At 40.3% G+C, this 16,000-nt stretch overlaps 1 non-coding gene across 1 annotated transcript; it reads left to right on the plus strand.

Annotated features, from left to right (window-relative positions):
* Positions 1-14,050: 14,050 nt before the first annotated feature.
* trnak-cuu (transfer RNA lysine (anticodon CUU)) lies at positions 14,051-14,123 on the plus strand. The gene has a single exon. It is a non-coding gene; the product is annotated as a tRNA-Lys (tRNA).
* The last annotated feature ends 1,877 nt before the right edge of the window (positions 14,124-16,000 follow it).

Raw genomic sequence — 16,000 nt, forward strand, 5'->3', positions numbered from 1 at the left:
GTTTTAAAATGTTCACGCTGTCCTTATGAGCTTTAGATTGACTGTACATTTGAACTGAAATAACCTCCTATTACCTTTATTTTTCTCTCAACCAATATATGTTTACAAGGCATGTTCTGGTGGTGTTATGCCAAAGAGCAGCACAGAGCAATGCTACAGCTAAATCTAATATGTAAACAAAGGTACTTTTCTTATCTGCTTTCCCCATCTGAATATTCCCTCCCATGCTTGAGATGCTTTAAGAAAGTTAGGTATGACTACAGATGAAGCTAGATTATAGGTGATACCACTCTTATGCCTTTATGCTACGTTAACTCTTACTCGCTGCCAGAAAGCAAATCAGCATATTTCTCACAATATCAAACTTTAAATTCCCACGCACAGAAATGTGCATTGTGAGGACCTAGTGTGTTTGTTCCTTGTTCATCTAATCAATGGATCAATAGTCCTCACTTGGCAAAGGTGGTATAAGTATTCAATAAGGGTACACACTACCTCAAATACTTACCTTTTCTCTCTTTTCGACATGACTGGTGAAACCTGTTGAAACAATATTATCCTGTTATATTAGTTTGAGATATTGGCAGTAGTTTCATCACCACGTAGTACCTCACTGCATTTCATCAAAGAGTCTTCTCTCATGTGGTTAAATGAAATAAATGGTGGAGTGTTTTGACTCATAGAGCGCAATATGTTGCTCCAAGAAAAGCAAAGATTTGTCAGCAGATACAAAGCAGAGAGATCTTCTTTCTCCGACGCAGAGTAAGCCCTCGTTGTTTTGGGCTCTTTTTGTTTCATTTTGATGGGGTTATCAATTACAGACAATAACAGGGGACCTGATGGGTGGGGAGCCTGGGTGAAAAGGGTAAAAGAGCTATTTGGATTTCTAGAGCCACACTTCAGGCTTTCAATAACAGGATTAATGTAGCCCCTGGTGCTGCTGTTCCAGTTGGAAAAGGATCAATCGGAAAAAGGAAAAAGCGTATTAAAAGGATTATAGATTAGCAATTAGATGTCTTCTGACTGGGGGTTAGGAAGTGCGCTCACACAGTATTTTGAGTCATAAGGTGAGTTGCCTGACGGCTGGCACTGCGGTCCACTTCATCACTCACACGGTATCTTCTCTACTTTGACACCCAGAGGTTCATCCGAGTCCATTGACTGCATGCTGCTCAGAGTTCGCAAGATATTATTTCTTTGCTTTTTGTCCCATGTGTAGAAGTATACCTTTACATTGCCGTGCTTTTGTCTTATCTGGAAACGTTGAATTTTGGCAAACAAAATCAATTATGATGATTTACAGAGGGATCTGAAAAGACCTTTCCATGACAAAGTCAGAGAATTTAAATTGTCATACTTGTCAAATGGTTTCTACAAAATGACCAATAAACAGTCTTAGTTCTCAAATGTTTGTGACACGGTTAGACTGCATGTATTAGTTGATAGAGACAGTCATTTTTAGCTTGTTAAATCATATTGAAAGCTCCGTTTCTCTGACTGGAGTTTTCAGTTGCTGTTGGTACACAGTCTTTTCAAGTATGAGAACAACCCACCTGGAGCTTTCCATAACCTGAAGCTTTCCATAACCTGGAGCTTTCCATAACCTGGAGCTTTCCATAACCTGGAGCTTTCCATAACCTGGAGCTTTCCATAACCTGGACTTGTCAGAACCCGTAAGTCTTAGAATAGGGTCTGCCTTGTCTTTCCGCCTTGTTTTACAAACCAAACAAAATCAGCTCTAGATGCTTTGTGGAAGGCTCGATAAGAAACTGCACAAAGTCACCAGGCAGTTATCCGAAGAGGCCAAAGAACAAAGCTTTTGGCTCTGGCCGAGGATATGGTATATTGAACAGTGGGAGTTCTCCTAAAGCAGGTTAGGACACCAACAGTGGTCACCTGGGTGCCACCTCGGGTTAGAAAAAGGTCACTTTAAGATGGACTTTTGGTTTTACAGAGCAGTTGCAGTGTCAAATGTTGCCATGGACGGGTTTGCATTCAGAGCTACTTGTCTAATTGAGGAACTAATGCTGCGTTCACACCAAAAGCGAGGAGATTACATGCAAAGTCAATGCACAGACGCGAAAAGCTTGTCTTTCTGTGCAAGTTTAAATATTCCGCCCGTCATCACTGCGTCCTGCCGCTGCTGAATCAAACTGCTGACTGAAGTAGCGGCGGAAGCAACACTCATTCAGACGCAATTCCTGGAGGAGTCGGAGCCGTGTGTGCCCACGACGGCGTTTAACGACGGCGTTTAACGTTTTGACATTTGTGGAATTTGCACAACAAGTCTAAAGCGAGCGATTATTTCAATGGTGGATGGCGGAAATAGTAACTGTTTTTACAGAGATAAGCCACAAAGATAAGCCACGCTCCCTTTCAGGTGCGAACCACATACCATCGAGCGAGTAAACTCACGCAAGTAAAGCGTTGTGAAAATTCGCTTCGCTTTTGGCGTGAACGTATCATAAATGGTGACTTGCGTGTTATTATCAGACCGTGACAGACCATGACAAATCGTCTGTGGGAATTAGGCTGGTGTCAACTAAATGCAGCTTCTTTAACCCCCAAAACATCACACTAGGTTTTAAGCAGCATTACTGCCTAAAAAACATTGAGAAATGTACTGATTTACTTCTGCCATCATCAGGTCCAAATAGTAATTGTAATTGTTATTAGCTTTAATAATAGCTGTTGCAAAATTGAACATACTTGTTGACCATGAAAATACTCGAGCTAACGAGCCTAACGTTCATTTAGCACGAGCTGCTGATAATCATTCATGGTTGTGAAGCCATTGTCAGAAAAGGAAACCATGCATTTCCTGCTTCATTTGTTTTTTCCACTGTTCTTCAGCGACAGATCCATGTGCTCTTTGTGGAGAACACAGTAAGAAAGATCCTTCAGGAAGTGATGTGTGACAGGTTTCACATGGCATCAGCCGTGTGTGCCATCACTGTGAGCCATGTGTATCATTTGTTAAGTCCAAGGTGACTTTGTAGGGTCAACACAGGCAGATAGGGCTCCTGGAGAACAAGGGCTATTTCTACAGCTTTACTTACATCAAATACAATTCATAAGACCACACATCATCTGTCTTACTATCAAATAACACTTTGCTAAATAAAAGTCACCAAGGTTAGGACAACTTTGATCCTGTGTGGATGCAATTCAACCATAGCAAGAGGAAGTTGTTATTTTGCTTTGGTTGGACATCTTTATGTGAATTTTGATGGGGAAATAATTCACTTGACAACGAGCAAACGTCGCAACAATATACACTAATTGGTTGACTGAGCACCCGTTAGTCTTTTTATGTACTCATAGGCTCTTTTTTTTACAGCTGTTTATCTGTCAAGTGTCTTACTAGCTTCTTTATTCTTTCTCTGTATTCTTGCACAACCTCATCTCATTCAACCACAAACCACAAACCACTCACCATCCATCCAGTGCAGATCCAGGGGACTGGCCGTGTGTCCTTACAGAGGTTGACAGGATGGAAGGATATCCAGAGGGCCAATAACCACCATTATTCTCATTTACAAAAATGTGTTTAATTTAAAACAAAAAATCATATGATTGTTTTTTATAGTTTTCATATTGTGCTTCATTTGTTAACTAGTGCTCGTTTGGAACGTGTTCAGTTGAAGGTTTCTAGAGATGCCCGAAGGTCACACACACATATACAGACATATATTACTTGTTTTATACTCAAATAAAATAAACCCAGAGAGCTACTTTCCTCCAGCAGAGCTGACATGCAACACAACTCAGAGGAGCTAATATCTCTACCAATATATATATATATATATATATATATATATATATATATATATATATATATATATATATATATATATATATATATACACATATATGTGTGTGTGTGTGTGTGTGTGTGTGTGTGTGTGTGTTCTGTCTGTAACTATGTGTTGTTTATGCTGCTGCCTGTCTTGGCCAGGTCTCCCTCGAAAAAGAGATTTTTAATCTCAATGGGACTTCATGATGTTTTTCCAAAACCTACATAACTGGTTTTGTTGCATAAACCTAACTTTATTTTTAAAGGTAATGTTGTTCCAATAGATTGCATTTCACAAACAGCCGTGTTGAATTTACAGAGTGGCCTCGTTACCAAGAAGTTTGAGAAGACTCATTTTTGGCTGATGGACTGAGGCAATCTAAAAAGCCCCTCCCTGTTTATTCTGATTGGCACATTCATTTTGATCATGAACAGGAGGAACGGTGACTGATGATCCAGCTCAACTGGGCTTGTCTGGCCGTCCTTGTTTTGCTTCAGTGGAACACAGACATGCTTATACAAACTGAGGCGGCAGCTGTCAGCAAGACATCCGAAGTGCTTTGAAGGTCTTCAGCATTAATACGTTCTCTTTATTTCAGAAATACTGTGAACAATTTTAAATAACTGCCACAAGGTTTTAGGAACGGGACCTCCGGCTGCTGCACAAAGGGTTCTCCATCTCAAAGGGCCCAGTTGAATTTCAGTCCCAGTAGGTTCCTGGTTATACACCCTGTACAGTGATGATGCTTTGTCATGTGTTTTTTTTGTTCTGAAGTGTGTAAGAGAGAGAGAGAGAGAGAGAGTGTGTGTGTGTGTGTGTGTGTGTGTGTGTGTGTGCATTTCATCCCCTTCTTTTCTATCTCCCTAAACTCTCTGGCAGGTAGTTCTGCTCTGACCAGATGGCAGACCAGTGCTTAGCCAGCTCCAATGAAACCCCCGAGCAGTTTAACATTAAACACCACGCTGTCGTCCTCCAGCGCTCTGATCTTCACTTATAAATCAAAATACAACTTTTCTGAACAGGCTTCAGCTTGTTATGACATCAAAGGTTTTTCCTTTTATAATAATAATAATTATAATACATATACATACTACATACATACTACAGTCAACCACCACTGAAAATGTTGGTTTATTGATTTGTAAAAAACAACATTTTAAGAGGAATATACTGCATACATATAATCAGCCTATTGCCCCAGCAAATGGAAGCCAGACTTGAGGAAAAGCAGCGTCTTGTTGCAGATGCTGACGCCTCGGAGACCTCACAGAATGTAAAGCTGGCTCTGGTCCTTTTTTTGGAGAGGGTCCGTGGGCTTTCAGGCCTCCAGTCTGCCGTGCAGGTGCACGTGACTCACCTCGACATTCTCTCCTTGGAGGGATACACGGGTCGGAGTCGGCTCGGTCTTGTGGAAATCCACATTCAGCTCCTTCGTCTTGTAAATGTTTAGCTGCAGATGGTTCAATCTGCAGCACCATTCAAAGTCATCCACCAAGCCCCTGTACTCAGCCTCTTGTTGGCCTCTAATACAACCCAGAATGCCTCTATTGGGTTGTTCTCCCAGCATGCCTTTCAGACTAAAAGGAGAATTGAGCCAGGAACTGGACTGTGTCCAATCTCTATTGATTTCTGGCCTCCGCTGCCCTGTGTCCTAGTATTGGTGTAAATGCACAGTGTGGGAATGTCTAGAAACAAATGGACTCCTTCATTGGTTGTGACAGCTCTGCAGGATTTGACAGACAGGAACTAATTTTTCCATCATACGCAAATAAAAACATAAGAAAAAAAAAGCGAATAAGTGGCTTATTAGAGGCAGGTGTTGAGCAAACCCTATAAATGTAAATATCAGTTAGCCTGGTTCATTTCCATCGTGATAGAAACATATCTGGTATATTCTAAATATGGAATTTCTTTGTGAAATGTTTTAGCTTTAGGCGTTTTTCAGCACTTGACATAATGCATTGTCTTACATCTATGAATGCAACATTCAGTCACGCAACAAAACATGTAATGCACTACTGGTGACTGTTTTTCAAAATCATCTATTTTTATAATAAGAACTTTTCTGTCCTTCAGTATAACGACAGTGTCCATTAATGTGTATGTCTACTATTAACTAGACCAGTGGTTCCCAAAGAAGGACCACTCATTTAGATCATGGACCCCATTTAAAACATCTGTTACATTGGTGAAACTTTAATTCCTAAATAGGCATGAATTTAAATAGTGCAGGTATTTTACTAGTGGTAAAATTATTATTGTTATGAAGTAATATCAAATCATACAATGGGGAAATGCAGTCTTACATCGTGGCTTACTAAGTCACACCATTGAAATACACTGGTTCTATACTGGTTTGTTTGCTTCCTGTTGGTCATCTGCTCTTGTTGACTCAGTGTTCTGTTGAATAGTGAACTGTAAATTCACGTTTGGCTCATTCTGCAGAGCCACGTCCCCGCAGCTAAAGGAGCAATGTTCACTTGTTCAGTCAAAGTTTATTAATATTGAACATTGCCCCAAACTCGACAAAGCACTCTCTTGGTTGTAGAGCAATACACCCGCCAAGAGTGAAGTAGATTGGATGAACGGTTCTCGAGATATGCGGAAGAATTGCCGATAGTCAAAGATTCCTTGCTTCATGGTTAGATGGACCAAGAATAAAAAAGTCATTTAACACGCTGTGTGCTTGATATTGGTCCTCGATCCTCTGAACAGTTTGCTGTTCAGGGCCCCAAGGGCATCCGGCTATTGCTGTCAATATAAATGAAAGACTTTTTGCCCCTTGTGTGGTTGGTGTTCATATTTTGTTATTCAGCCAGTGTCCGTGGGTCTGGTCGACGTGGTGCATTTTGGGGGTTTTAATTCTACACAACCAAACAATGTCATGTTAAAATGCTCTTCATCCCTAATACAAGCAATATAAATGGCATATAAGGTTAATATTTACCATTGTTAGATCCCATTGTTTTTAATGAAGTGTAATCCGACAGGGATTCAGTGGATCCCCTTTGGATCTGAAAAGCCCAGCAAGGGTAAGAACCTCAAAGTAGTGAACATAGGTTGGTTCCATTTCCTTCCACTTCGCGAACAGAGCGTAGGACGCCACAGGTTGTTGCGTGAGTTGAAATTTCCCAACACCGGCGACAAAAACGCGTGAGTCATAGTTGCGTCAGCCAATCAGCGTTGAGATGTTCCGCTCGTCACCGCCGTCCTGTTGGTGAATCAAACTTCTGCCGGTGATAGAGATGACAGCGGCCGTCATTCAGACGCTGTTGTGGGACTACAGATAATAATATGAACCCAGACACCATGAAGTTTGATGTTCTGACGTTTGTGGAATTTCCACAACAATTATAAAGCAGAACTCGTGGTTATTTCCATGGTGGATGACGCTAGTTACCGTTGTAGTAAGCTAGACGCAGTTCCTGGAGTCTGTGAAATTCACCAAACTGTGTGACTGTACAGATGCTGTTATGAACCCAAACAGGAGGGCGTTTAATATTCCCACGTTTTTGTGACTTCCACAACAAGTATAAAGCAGAACTAGTCTTTTTTTCTTCCATAGTTTATAGCGTAAAAGATTGTTATTTTCCCAGGGAGAAGCTAGGGAGATAAGCCACGCCCCCTTTGTGGCGGCTCGATTAGTTATGCTGCGTTTGGTGTGAACACACTTTTTTTGTCGCCCGACACAACTGACACGGTAGACGCAACATGAAACATGTTGTCGTGTTGGGTGTGAACACAGCATTAGAGAGAAGAGTGTATCATCTGTGTGACTGTGTTCGATGGTAATAGTGTTTATTTTGATTTAATGTATTACCATTTACAGCTTTGTGAAGCACTTTGTAACATGTTGTAAAAGACTCGTAAACAAAGTTTGACTGTTAATGACATGAAAAGATGCACATTATGTCTGCTAATGCAGGCTCATGGGCCAATGTAAGCATTGTTAGTTTTCTGTCATTAATAACAGGGTTTTATTATTGTTGCCATTTGGATTCTCTATCCACACAGTTCCATTTCAATGAGGGTACATGATTAAGCAGAGAATGAATGATAATTATATGTAAGTATCATGCTGACATAGTGTCATAGAAATCCTCAGCCTCTGTGCACAGCAGCCTGTTTGTGTTCAGAAACCCATCTTTCAATGAGCCTTGTGTTTTTTTTTTTTTTGCTTGAGCACATTATTCATCATTTGAAAAGCCAATCATGCTTGAACCACCAAAACAAAACTATTAGGCTGTTCAGCAGCTTGGACTGTGCTGAAGCTTCTGTCCTGTTTTTACTCAGATACTCTACACATACAACCCTCGTGTAGGATAATGGGCATGAGAGAGAAGGTTTGAATACATTTGATTATATATTAGTAATTGCTCCTTCTGTATCAGCCATTGCTGATATATTATTGGGTTTACCTGGCCAGAGCAACCTTTCCCAGGACCCATATTCACCAAGGGGTCCCATTAAGGAGCCCTAAGAAACGTGTTTCATTTTCTGTAGGGTCCTATATATAATAAAACATATAATAATAATCCAAGCCTGTCATAGCAAAGCCTTGCATGAACATGCATTGATGGGGAGGAGTCCATCTCAATACTGGACCACTTTCTCAATTTGTTCTACCCATCAGTGATTTAGACACAAACACATGGTAGAGCGGTTGAAAAACACCCCATAAAGGTTCATGTGATAGCTGACATATGAACTCCAGGCTCAGCTTTTCCATGACTCCTCTCCTCCTGCTGAGCCTGTCTGACACATCGTTTCATTTCCACAGGGTTTTTTTTTCCTTCGTGTGATTCATTTGCTCGTCAATATACAGTATTTTCTATGATCAGTCGTTTTTGTCAGTCAGCGACTTTCACACAGAACGCTAATATTATGCAGTAGAAAAGCTTTTGCATTGAAAGCATTATCCAATCACGTTGTGCGGAAGTGGCATATGACACACGTACACTAGAGTACAGCAACACGGAGGCTCCTTGGTCCAAAAGCAAGACGGCAGAATGCAGTATTCATTTCAATCCTGACAAAGGCGTCAGAGACCAGATCCAGTCATTTCAGTCTTTCTTTTCACAATAAAAGCCCTGAACATGTTCACTGCTTAACTGTTTACCCGAGGGAACTCAATTCATTCAGAGCGTTTCACTAAAAAGAAACTCAATAAAATAGCGTCCCGTAGTTTAGGCTGAAGCTCAGACAGCCTGCCAGACGCTGCTCTGGGTCTTTAGATCGTGCTGGTTGGTCCTCAATTGAAAAAGAGTTGCACCTGTCACACATTTGCATTGTTGTTGGTATGAAAAGATATGATACAAAATATTTGTAAGTGGGAATTTTGCATTTTGGTGTTGTTTATTGGGCTGTCTAAAGGCTTTCAAAGTTAAAACTGTGAGTAAACTCCTCCCTGGATGAGCAGTGTATAGCTGCTGCACGAGGTTGGCATCAACTGCAGAAAGCCAATCTCAAGTAGGATCTCCATCAATCAGATGGAATGCTTTGCTGCAAAGGGTTTCTGTGACTCTCCATGAGAGCAGATAGATATGTATCAAGAGAAGAATTGATATCCACTCTGGTGTCTCCTCCTGTGACAGGCTCATCTCACAGCAGACACCAGGCCTCCGCTTCATATGGATCTGTGAGAGAGTACATGTTAACTAAAGTCACAGTACACACTTAACCAAACATTTGATTAGAATGACTTTGTAGAAATCCAATCGGGTCAGGTCAGCGTACTCAGTCTGTTAGATTTGCCTGGTGTTTTGTATTTGCATTATTCATCGTATTACCAATAAACCTTTTCCTGGCAGATTTAATTTGAAGCCGGCGCTAATGCTGTGTTCACACCGAATGCGACAACATGTTTCACGTCGCGTCTACCGTGTCAGTTGTGTCGCGTGACAAAAAAAGGGTGTTCACACCAGACGCAGCATGACTAATTTTCCTCTAAACTATGGAAGAAATAACCACTAGTGAGACAACTGCAAGCGTTAACAGCTGTTTCTAAGCTCCTCCCCCAGTTTATTCGACAAAGAATCCCTCATATATTCAAGATATGTTTAGCGATTTTCTACTGCTACCTTCTTATGTTAGTGCTGTGATCAATAAATGTTTCCTTTGATTATAAAAACAAAAGCCCTTTGTTGTTATTTAGCTTTTCTGAGGCTTTCACCAAGATGCTGCTGAATGCCCTGCAATCTAGGATAGTGATGTATTCACATACACTAAGGAAATTCATTTACTATTATTCATTGGGTGATATTTACACTAAAATAGATGATCGATTGGGAGAATGTAGTCCGAATGGAATGATCCTTTGTTTCATGTCTGTATTGTCCTGCCACTGTGACCATTTGGCAGTCAAATCACGGTCCTCAATTGACTTGTTGAATAGTTGACTATTCAGGTTCACCAGTAACTATTTTAATATAAAATTGTAATTCTATGCAAGTTTTCATCACTACATTGCATGTATTGTTATTACCTTAGTTTGGAGTGGAGTGTTAGTGTCCCGTAGTCCAACCGTGGAGCTTACTAGGGGCATAAATTATAAAGTAATTGGAATTCTGCAAATACGTGAAATGATTCAGTGGGAAATTTCTCAGGTGATTACACTCAACGAGTTCAAAGCACTTATCTCAGGACCATTAAAACAACCATTACAGCTCCGCAGATGACACCTTAAGGTGTTGGAGAAAAAAGACTGGCGGAGGGAGAGCGTGTGGATTAACGGTGGGAGGTGGGTGCTGGATCAGAGCATGCACTGAACAGCATGTTTAAAGACGTCTTAAATTACTTTGCTCGTTAGCTCTCTCAAATGGCCATAAGTGAATTTCTACAGACTTTGTTCAATGAAAGCCTGGCGACAGTTGTGTCAGACGCTGGCGATAATAATAACAGGAATTCAAATATGTTGTGTATTCTTCTGATGTTCTATTTTGTCAGAACATACTGACAAACAAACTGTTTGTATGACGAATGACTAATGCTCAGAACTTTATCTGACTATCTACAGCCATGCTAGCAGCACTGTAGGGTTTGTTTTCTGGGAAAGGGTTTTTCCAATTTCTTTGGGAGAGTTTTTCCTGATCCGATGTGAGGACCCGGGTCAGGGATGTTATGTGTACAGATTTTAAAGCCCTCTGAGGCAAATTTGTATTCGTGATTTTGGGCTATACAAAATAAACTGAATTAAATTGAACTGTAGCACAGTGCTATTTCGAGCAGTGACGATGACAATTTAAACATGCTAATGCTGAGGAGGAAGGTATGGTCACCAAACACAAATTAATACTGATGCTGCCAAAATTAATTCAGTTTTGCAAATATATGGGTCATGAACTACAATATGGAAGTAACTGACCTTTTGACCTTGTGATGGAGCTAGATCTAAAGCCAAAGTCAAGACAGCATTAAAAATGTAATAGATAAACATGAAATTAACTAGAAGCATCTGCTTCCCTTCAGAATGAATCGCTATATTTATGATCTCCACCAAAATAGTGTTCATGTGGCTTCATTTATTGAGATCCTTTTGCTAGTTTTGCCGCTTGTGTTTGTTCATGATAATTCCCTAAAATGATGGTTTGATATATTGCTCATTTTAGAAAAAATAGTTGGGAAGAAAATATGATTAGGAATAATTAGAGTTTATCTAAAACATTTTTTTTTAAATGATGGATTCAGTCATTGATTCCCAAGAGGTTTCTGACTCTGTTAGGATTTTGTCTTTTGTCCAATATTAGGTCTCCTCAGTCAGCTAAGGTCCAATAATGTGGCCTTGACAAGTTCCTAGTCTGCATAATCACTCCTGTCACAGCAGAAGAAGGGGAGACCATGAAGAATTTCCTCCAGTCATCATTGTCATTGTGTGGAGCCTCGTACTTAGCCCTGTCACCTGCAATTAATGTCAATGGGAAAGTGTAACCCAGCTGACACCAAGTTTAACTCTTTGACAGGCTGTCAGCCGCTGGGCTGTTTCCATCACTTTGCCTCCTTCTGTGGTTCACAAAGGGGAGTCTGAGAGAAGCACAATGATCTGTTCCTTCCATGAAGTGAAGTATGTGTTGGGGAGGAGTGAACAGAAAGATGAGAGCTACATCAGGTGGTGACGGTTTAACTGACAGCGCTAATGCTTTGGTTTAGTCATTGATTGTCATAAAAATAACATTTGCTGATAGAGTAGAATTGGTTTCATTTTAATTTACCTTCTAAGAAATTATTTGGTTGGAATAACCTAAAATGTTCGGGAAGTCACTCAAAATGGCTTTTGAGTTATTTCACAGTGAAGCAACAGGTAACGTGTCTTCAGCCACACAATATGTGCAGGGTATAATGTCAAGACAGGTTTCATCCGATAAGTCTCGGATTGTATTAGGTCACTCAAAAGTGGTTGTGTTGTGGCATCGTGAGCATAACTCTCACCAGAATCCAACGTGACCTCACTGCGCATTACGCCACCACGGACACCATCTGATGGTAGGTTCAACCCTTCAGGTCTGAGGTCTTTTTCTCGATTTTACATACTTTTTTAAATTCACCTTTTGTACGCACTTGCATATGAGATGTGTGCCCTCCCTCCCTCCAGAGCTATATAACCATGTGTTGCGTCAACAATTGCAGAACAATCTCAGCTCTCTGTATAATGAGGCACCATTGTCCTAATATGGCCCTAAAGCTGAAAATTGTAATCTTGATTTTGGAAATTCTTCAAATATCTTGTGAAAACATAACATTACTGATGTGAACAAACTGTTTTGGTGCTTGAAATTGGTTTACCAAAGGTCTTAGCTTAACAAGAACAGTGACATACAATGGTAGATACATGTAAATAATAAATAAATGTCTAAAACCAAATTTGACATGATCGTTTTTCGAATAGAAGTGTTGTCTGTCACAACTTTCATCAATATGAGAGAGGGACTGAGATAAAATGGAACTGAGAAATGACGTCATACTCCAGAGCAAGCTTCATGGGGTGTGTGCAAATGAAAAATTAATATTACAACACTTTGTTTTTAAACAAAATATGTATTCCATATTTGAGTCAAACTATGTACTAATAAAAAAACAATGTACAACATTTACTTAATGTCCATGTTTCAGTTTTGTTTTTTCATAAACAGTTTTCAGAACAAGAACAACACATGTACTCTGTATGTATGTGTACATGATATACTTGTTTCCATGAGTTTTGGAGCATTAGTCCCGATCAGGATTGCAACGCCAGCTGGTCTCTGGAATCCTGATCTCTTTCAGATATTCACACCTTTCAGTGTCTCGCTGAGTGGGGATGTTTGTCGCCTTTCAAGAATGGGATTTGTTTCTGTTTGAATGTCTCTGGGAGCTTAAGAAATTGGTTACCATCCAATTGGAAACCTTGAGTCTTGTATTTGCCTTTCCACAACTTCTTATTGGTCCATAGTGCGTAGCAGAATAGTCTTTCTACCCTGTACATTCAGCTTTCATCAAACGGTTGGTACAGAACGTCGCTGTACTTCCAGGGTCCAGAAAGCATGTCTGCAGTACCCTAGCTCACTGCACAACCACATGCCTGCAGAGATACTAGTTAACAATACCTTGCTCATGTGGCCAGCCTTTAAACATTCAAAACAGATTCATTTTCCTTTTTAGGAATTACATTTCCTCCCTTTGATAAACTTCATTTAGTGTTGAACACCTGGATAGTGGATGTGACTCTTTACAATAGGGCAGGATTGTGTGGACAACACCTTTCAGGCGTCTGTGGCGTCTTGTGCGCTGAGGGTTCAGGACTTACCATAGGGTTGGAAGGTCTGATGGTTGTTGAAAAGCTGCTTCCTTTGACGTTATGCCTGGGTAGCGGTTTGCTATTTTAGTTAGGTGTTTGGTCGTGCATCTGAAATATGGATATACAGTGGTGCCTTGTTTATCGCGGGGGATACGTTCCAAAAATAATCCGTGAAGTAATTAGCTTTATTTTTGACCATTATCATACATGTTTTAAGGCCGTAAAACCCCCAACCACAGACTCTTATACACTTTTCTCAGACAGGCAGTAACATTTTCTCACATTTCTCTCTTATTTATTGGTGCACACAGCTTCCGACCGCAATAATTGCACGGACATCAAAGTGGTCCAAGTTGTTATGTATCGGTGGTTTTGCAGCAATGATTGGTGCAAGACCATCATTGCTATCACCAAGGAGTCCATCGATTAAATACCTATGCCCAAGGTGGGAATCGAAATCACGACCCATTTACTGCTTTCTTATGCCTGACTAGCTCAGTCGGTAGAGCATGAGACTCTTAATCTCACGGTTGTGGGTTCAAGCCCCATGTTAGTCTTTAGTGTTTTAGGCTAGGACTTAACCTGAGATTAATGTCTTCAGCAAAAGACCTACACATTAAACATTCTCAATGTTCAAACTTTCGCGGATTAAAAAAAATAAGCCTAAACGTGTTTCATAAATTTCATTTTAATGATCAATCTCCGAGGTCCTCTTTGTCCTGGCGCCGCTCTGCTGTCTTTTTAGCCGAACGTATTCTGTGCAGAACGTATTCTGTACCGTACAGGAGACACTGCACGAAGGAGATTGATTGACGAGGTTGTACAATACAGTGCCTTAGCCAATCAGGACGCCGAACACAATGCACGTTCATACTGTAGCTGTTAAAAAAAAAGAAGTAAAAAATAAATAAAAAATCTGCGAAACAGCGAGTCCGCGAAAGGTGAACCACATTGTAGCGAGGGACGACTGTGTCCAAAAAGTGAATAAGAAAAGACGCTCCTGAAAGTTCACCATTTCTGGGAGCATGGCCCCGTAGCCTCGTCATCCTTGTATCTCGCAAGCTGCAGACATCCATCTTTCCTGCAGTGTATATATGGCCACTTCATTAGGACATGCTTCATGTTTGACGGAATGAAATTCCTGCAGCGTCTGAACATCCTCAGTCTCAACAACAGACCATCCAAACGCTTTGTCCATACAGGCTCATCCTATCTGTGTGTATTGCCAACGTGTTTTTTCAAAAGACCTTTTGCTCTATATCCTTGTTGTGGTGTCATAAGTGAGCAGCTTTGCACCAGCTCTCTCGGCTGCCCCCTGGTGTATTCTTCCAGAGAATACAAAAAATCTTAATGGGTTCTTGTTCTCTCTTCAATATAATGTTAAAAAATTTTAATCAAGAAAATTCACTTCAGTGGGTCACCGTCAAATGAAGTCTTGCAGCAGCAGCTATTTGTGTATTGAGCGCCAGTTGTTTCTGTATTTTCCTCAGCTCGTCTTTTTCTCCTCTTGTGCCTCGAGTTCATGTCTATTTTGCAAAGCAACATCTTGCTCCATTAAAGCTGCGTTATATGTCTTTGCCTTTATGCATGAAGATAAAATACTAGAAAATGATGATTCACCTTGACTTCTTCTGCTTGACCTTTTGCTTGACACATTAGACACTAGTCTCCAGACATTAGACATTAGTCTCCAGGCTTCTCATCTTGGCACTTAGATGTTGCATTTTCATCATCATCATCATCATCTTTTGCTTTTTTATCTTCATCAAGTAAAACTATTTTTCTTCAGCCATGTGGATATTTCTTCAATAGTTTTAGAATGAAACCATGCTTCTTGCTTTCTCAGCTCCTTCTGAGGTATATGAAACTGAGTGAGCGATGTCTTAAGGAGTTCAGAAGCGATTTTACACAGGCCTTGATCTTTATAGATTTTAGTGGACAAGTCATTATTATTTTACTACATCCACTGTTGCTGTTATTTCAAGTAGTTGTAACTTTTTCATCATGCCTACTTTTATAAACAATGTATATGTCATATGCATTGAATGTGTTGTATGACATCTCCTCTGTTGCTCTACTGAAGGTTTCTTCCTTAGTTTTTTGTGCTATACAAAATAAATGTAATCAAATCTAAATGAATGTGTAATTCTCAGTGCAGCTCACAGTCAGGCTTACAGCACAATGCTGGTTGAAACAGTTCAAACATCTTTCCAGATGTATTTACCAACCGGGGAGTTTGGTCCGTGTACTTTGCGGCCAACAGATTTTTGTTTTGAAATGAGAAAAAGCAAAATCAGGAAACAGCTCGTTTACCAATTTCTGTTTAGAGCTATGAAAACAAAAAACGGAACATGGGTCATTTTCCGATTTTTTTGGTTTTGATAATAAAAAATGGAAAACGAAAAGCAACCCGTTATCTGACTTTCTTTGATGT

The sequence above is a fragment of the Clinocottus analis genome, unplaced genomic scaffold (genome assembly GCF_023055335.1).
Source record: "Clinocottus analis isolate CAN_PGR_092001 unplaced genomic scaffold, fCliAna1.0.p SCAF_14, whole genome shotgun sequence".
NCBI lineage: Eukaryota > Metazoa > Chordata > Actinopteri > Perciformes > Cottidae > Clinocottus > Clinocottus analis.